Raw genomic sequence first — 6882 nt, forward strand, 5'->3', positions numbered from 1 at the left:
ATTAAAATATTTATCACGTAGGCGAACATAGCCACGCATATGGTATGTCAAAACAATTTAAAGAATAATGATTATAATTATATCAGCTTTGCATTATTTTATATCATACTGTCCGACTTCTGGACACGAGCTTCTACTACTGAGAGGAACGAGGCTTTGGACCACTACCCCGGCCTATTGCCGACTTCACATATTCTCCAAATAGAACTTAACAGAGCGTCTCAGATATTCAGGTTTCCTCACTATATTTCCCTTCATCGTTAAAACAAGCGATAGGTCACAAAGAATACACACGACTTTAGAAAATTCAGAGGTGCGTCCATAAAATGAATAATGAATGTCCAAGCACAAGGTAAACAAGTGATCAGATCGGGCTAATAGGTAAGAGGAGATAAAAATATTTATCGGGAGTTATCAGATGACCAGATCTTTAATTATTACTTATATAAAACTATTTATACCACCAAATCAAACGACTCATCCATACTCCAAACTATGAGGTTACACTCGATATTGCCAAAGGGTAGGCAGACACATCTGTCCACGTAAAGGAAATATACAGCTGATTATACTCCTTTTGAACTAAATGTTACTCACATCAGGGGCATTCTGTATGTCACTGTAAACGCGTAACGCGACCATGCCGCGTTATCTTCGTGAAATTTGCGTGAAATGGTATTCTGTATGCCAATTTCTATTGTCTTTATCGTGATGCGTTGCGTTACGTGCTTGTTACGCTCTGTCAAAATAACGTGTGGCATAGAGAATAAGGCCCCTGACACTATAAAATAAATAATAATTTGGCCAAATTATTATTTCATGTTTTTTCCTACCCTAAACAAGTTTTAGGTAATTAATAGCAATTACCAAGCTTTTAATAATAAAACCACATATAGTTTAAACATTTTATTCATCACAATGGTTTACAACAAAAATCCATACACAGTCAAGGACGGAGAACGCGACGTGAAATAAACAGCGAACATAATGCAACATCTCCAAACATTATAAAAATACATCAATTTTTGGTTACAATTTGGCGCTAAGGTTAAAACTAGGGTATAGTGGAGACACTTTTGACAACTGCAGCTCTAGAAAACCTTACTTTAAAATTACACAAGTATTATCTTCTCGAAAACTAAATTTTGTAAAACAAAAAACAATTTTAATTCTCATAAACTTATGCGAGTCGATAATCGAAGAGTCCGTAACCATTTACATTAGCTTTGGTAATAATTAGTGGGATTCATTCGGTAACCGCGCGTAAACCGCGCAAGTGTTATTGTGCCACGATAAAACCAACTTTATAACATAGGTGGTAAAGGAGTGATATTCTACGCGAAGTTTTCCATAGATAAGTAAACATGAGCAACAGTTTCAATAACGGTGCCAACTGTCGAGGGTTAATCATCTCTCATCAGTCAACATTCTATTAGACCAAACTCCACTTACCATCAGGGCCCTTATTCTGTATGATAGTGTAAACGCGTAACGCGGCCGTGTCATGTTATCTTCGAGAAATGTACGTGAAATGGTATTCTGGGGCCTTATTCTCTATCCCGCACGTTATTTTAACAGTGCGTAACAAGCACGTAACACAACGCATCATGTTTAGGACTATAGGAATTTGGCTTACAGAATACCATTCCACACACATTTCTCGAAGATAACATGACACGGCCGCGTTACGCGTTTACACTATCATACAGAATAAGGGCCCTGTAAGCCAAATTTCTATAGTCCTAAACAAGACGCGTTGTGTTACGTGTTTGTTACGCATTTTTAAAATAACGTGCGGGATAGAGAATAAGGCCCCTGGTGCAGGGGGTCACTTTGGCATGCTAGTAAAAAAAAAGAAAAAAACCAAAATGACATTTATAACTGACGAATTCTTCCATCATAAAATTAAATTCGTAATGTTAGTTTTATAATATAAACGTATTTATATTTCCTATGTTTTTATAAAGGATTTATAATTTGAAAAACTAAACAGTTTTTCATATTAAAGTATAATAAGTCCAGAAGATAGCCGCAGGTGTCAAAAGTGTCATAAATAGAAATATTCAAAGAGTAAGATAGAGTTTTACTGAAAAGACACAGAAAAAAGAGAAAAATAAATAGTATATAGGAAAGAATGAAACTGGCTGAGCGTATGTTAAAGTACCGAAAAGGCAGGACATAGCAGCGCAGAATACAATCTATATATAAATACGTGAAGTACCCCTCTGTAAGCACATTACACGCACACAGGAGAATGAGATTTTCCGTAATAAAAATTCATATAGAATACAGAAAGATATTTTTTATATGCGTTACAAATATATTAATTTCGACCACTGGACGGTCACTAGTTTGTTAACATGTATGTCCAGGTACAACACCCATAGAAGGTGGGACAAGAAGTTCTATATGAACGTCCGTATTTTATTTGTCGATTCCAGAGGGAGGGACGCTAACTCATAAGCGTGGAGGCAAAACAATCATCATTTTTTATTAATTACATAGCCATACGAATATGCTTGACAGCAAGCGTCATGGCTACAAATAAACAGCAGTAATATAACCCAAGCTTATTTAAAATCTCTGTTGTGTTACGCTGCGTGGCACCTTAGCATACACTCCGCCATATAACTTATATTTTCCGTACAATCTACATTATAACTTATGTATATGGATTAAATTGAGCTAAGACAATATGGTGTAAACTGCTATTCTATAACGCTATTTTCTACAACAAAAAAACGATATAGCAGTAAGAGCGAATTCTATTTGAAATATTAAAAGATCTGGGACTGTTTCCAAAATCTCATTCTACAATCGTAAACGCTAACGATGTGGATGAGAATGACATATCGTAGCGATAATCTTATCGTTAGGATGTCACTCCCATACATCTTTCTGTTTCTGTTAGCGTTAACGATTGTAGGAAGGTGTCATAGCTACGACCCTAGTAATTGCTAAGTTTTTTCATACATTGCGCCTTGACTTAATTATTTATTGAACCGATGGTCAAATTTGACCCTTTGCTTTTAGAAAGTGTCTTTAAATTCAGTTTAAATTATTACATACTTTCTAAAACCACGGCTCTAATTTAACCCCAACGTTAATGTATGAACTTCAAAAAAATCTTTTTTTCCAAAAAATATTCTAAATAAATTTCGCTCTTACAGCGTGTGCAAAAGTCTTTTAACATAATGCCGACTACAGATTATAAACAGTCTCACTTAAAACTAAACTAAAACCCATCTAGTTACAATCCAGAATGGTCCAATAATGGTCAAAATTGATGACAAGACGCGATAGCACCTTTGACAAACAACGCAACAGTCTCAAGAACAAAATCTCATTTGCAAAATGTCTAGTTGCAGTATGACGGTTTTAGGTTAAGTGAAAATATAAAAATCAATTAGTCACCTCAAAATATGAAATAAATTATTTTTTGATAACAATCAATAGTTTTGAAATAAGTAATTGATATTTATATTGTCACTGAAATTAAAACCTTAATACTGAGTTGATATTTTGCAGATAAGATTTTGTTCTTGGGGGCCGTCAAATTACCTCTTATTAGGGCCATTTTTCAATAAATAAAAATTTACCATCGAATAAATTATAATTAATGTGAAACAATTTAACTAATTAAAAAAAAAAAACTGTAATTTTTTTCGTAATATTACTTTTATATTTAAAAAAATGCCCTAATTATAATTAAACTTTAAAACAAGACAAATTACGTATCGAAAAAGAAACAAGTTAGAACGCATTCAATAATTTCCTAGTTGAGCAAATAAAAATCTTTGATATTGAAATTGGTGTAGTATTTTCTTATGAAATGTAGATAATGAGCGCCTGTAGGGGAGCGAGGGGAAGTGTCTAAACTCGAAATATATATTCCGATGATTAATTTAGCAATTCTTGTTCATTCATAAGGTTTTAAAGATTATTTTTTGTGAACAGTACTTCGATTTACGCAACTAAGAACAACTGCAAATACAATTCCTGTTTTTTATTCCCCGTTCTACTTATTGACTGGCGCCCTTATAGAGAAACAAGATACACTAACACCAATAAAGCTTCGTTGGATCTGTATAAATTAATTAATTTAAGTACATTGCCGTTTTTACAATACCTAGAAAAAATACAAGGAAACGTCATGAAATCTAAAAATAAAAACAAAATCAACAAAGTGGTAAATAATTTAAAGTGCGCGATGAATAAATTAATGTAACTGCTTAATTCTAACGATTATAAAATAACGAGTAACAATAAAATTATTTCGCTACATATACAAGTTATATTTTCTAACACTAAATATACGAAGGGAATGAGTTGACGTGTTGCTGAAGCTATATCTTATTTTTAAATGTTAATTTTTATTTTTTTATTTTCTTCTACTACTCAAATGTTTTTAGACAAAATATAAAATTAGTAACCGACAAAAATATAGTAATTTTATAAAAAAAAGTACAGTCTACCTGTGTTGGACGGTAAATATTTACAATTGCCAAAAAGTAAAAAAAAATTGCAATAATATATTTGTGAAGTTAAAAAATTATAAAATCGAATTACGTATTTTAATGCAACCACTCCAGCAGACTTCAATACACGCCCCGATCCCTAACTGCAGATCAATAACTACAATAAACCAATCAAAATATGTCACTTATACGCACGTCAAATAACCTCAATTCTGATTGGTCCATTTTCGCTATAGTTCCGTCGTAGCGGTTAGGATCAGTTAAAAACTGCCGTATGGCAACATAACCGATCGGTTAAGAGTCGAAACAGCCACACATCATGAAGATATAGATATTTATTTTGTAAAACATGAGTGACAATAAATTTGTACAAGATCTTAAGTTTTAAAAAGTATCTACATGTTTTGCTTTTTAGGCGTACAAAATTTAAATTTAGTGCATAGGCGCATGGCTTGTGATTACCATACAAAATGCTAATACAATCACATAATTATTGATTACAAAAAAAAAATTGTAGATATTATGATTAGAAGAAATATCGTGATTGTAATTATTTTTTTATATTTAAAATATCATTTCATACTATATACCACTGTGGTGGCAATTTAAACCCTAACTACCCATTAATAAGATATAGCATCAATAACAGTCGACGATAATCTACAATGTGAACAATATACAATATAAATACTAATTGTGTTCACGTTTCAACTGGTGTAGTCACAATTGACCTTTACAACATATTCACGCACCCTGTATAAAGTACTAGCATCACCTCGCGCCCGTTCACATTCGACTAGTGTTTAACCCCTTGCACAGAAAGAGGTATTATAAGTTTTACGTGTCTATCGGTGTATCCGTGTATCTGTGTAGATATGACATATGTCATGAGTATCTGTGTATGCGCATTTGAGTGTGTGTGGCATTATATTTTATAAACGAATGAACCGATTTTAATATTTTTTTTATGACGATATTTGCACATTGACGTATAGTTTTTCGGGGAAGGCATATGTCATAGAAGTAAAAAATGTCTTGATTTTGTGGTGCCCACCTAACTATAACTACGCCTATATATGCAATTGATGTAAACATAGAAAAAATACGTTACACAATTTCGAATTTACTTTTTTATGTGCAATTTTTACTAGCTTATACTTGCAGCTTTACATACGAAAATGAGTTTTTCTTGAATAATAAAATAGCCTATCTCCTTCCCAGGGTCTCAAATTGTCTCCATACTAAATCAAAATCCGTTCGGGAGTTTTTGAGGTTATCAAATTCAGACAGACGCGGCGAGGGTCTTTGTTTTATAATATGTAACGATGAACCACATAGCTCAAGACACAGGCTAAGTTTCCTGTTTTCCGAGTGTCAATGTGAACGGGCATTTATAACTATAATAATGAATATTAAATTTAGTCGTATAATAGAGGTATATGTACCATAACATTAGCAAAACAATAGGTATTTAAGTCAAAAACCTACTACAACTTTGGTTTACATGTCGATTATTTAGCACTTTTAACATTAAACACGCCAAATGCTCGCGAATAAGCGCTTTGATCGATTTAAGCGCTAGAAAAACTACTCTAAGTATACAAGTTCTAGTATTTGGAAGAAGCTAATGAAGACTGTAGAAGGGTTTCGAGCGTCCAACGCTTGCGAAACACTAAACTTTACACAATAATGGAAAGCTACAAAAAATATTGTACTGTACAACGATTCAACATTAAAAATATCGTGTTCACTAATTATACTAATATTAATACATATTTAAAGCTACGAATTCAGCAAAATGTCAAAACAAAACATTTAATATAGTCGTGGTTATTAAATTATTTTTATATTCATGTCAGTAAAATCTGTTAATTTCGTGAAAATACTTGCACTCATGGATATATCAAGGAAAACTAAACAGGGCCTTTTTTAAAACTGTTCTTATAACCCTGTTTATAATGAGTTTATTATCAAAAACATTACTATTATTTTTTTTATTACATATTTAAAAAAGGAGCCCCAATAAATGTTTTCTTTTTAATAATAAATAAATTTGTCATTTCTGTGACAAGTATGAAATTCTTTAATGTTTTTTTCACAATTATCTTTTCGTTTACTATTAGGGAGTGTAGATTATGAATCCAAAAATAATTTAAATCGAATGGACATTCTTTACAAGTCTAAAACAGTAGCTATGTATGTCTTCACAAGATTATGTTATTATCAAAACTTATTGCCATTTAATAGTGAATAATTTAACAAAAAACTGCTATGACTTATTTACAAATCTTTAAAATCTCAGGTAAGTAAGACAAAGAAAAATTAAGTGAATTCTAAGAAATAGTAAGAGAGACTAGAGAAGATAGAATTAAGTCATTTCACGAACGTACAAGTTCTTCTTTTT

General features: G+C 32.1%; 1 protein-coding gene across 3 annotated transcripts in view; it reads right to left on the reverse strand.

Annotated features, from left to right (window-relative positions):
- Positions 1 to 2637: 2637 nt before the first annotated feature.
- Positions 2638 to 6882, reverse strand: part of LOC115445905 (zinc transporter 2) — a 22813-nt gene continuing 18568 nt past the window's right edge. For all 3 annotated transcript variants that reach the window (XM_037441326.1, XM_037441317.1, XM_037441321.1), the window contains exon 9: positions 2638 to 6882. This exon is cut by the window's right edge and continues 1301 nt beyond it. The gene's annotated coding sequence lies outside the window, so the exon portion shown is untranslated.

The sequence above is a fragment of the Manduca sexta genome, chromosome 4 (assembly GCF_014839805.1).
Source record: "Manduca sexta isolate Smith_Timp_Sample1 chromosome 4, JHU_Msex_v1.0, whole genome shotgun sequence".
NCBI classification, from domain to species: Eukaryota; Metazoa; Arthropoda; class Insecta; order Lepidoptera; family Sphingidae; genus Manduca; species Manduca sexta.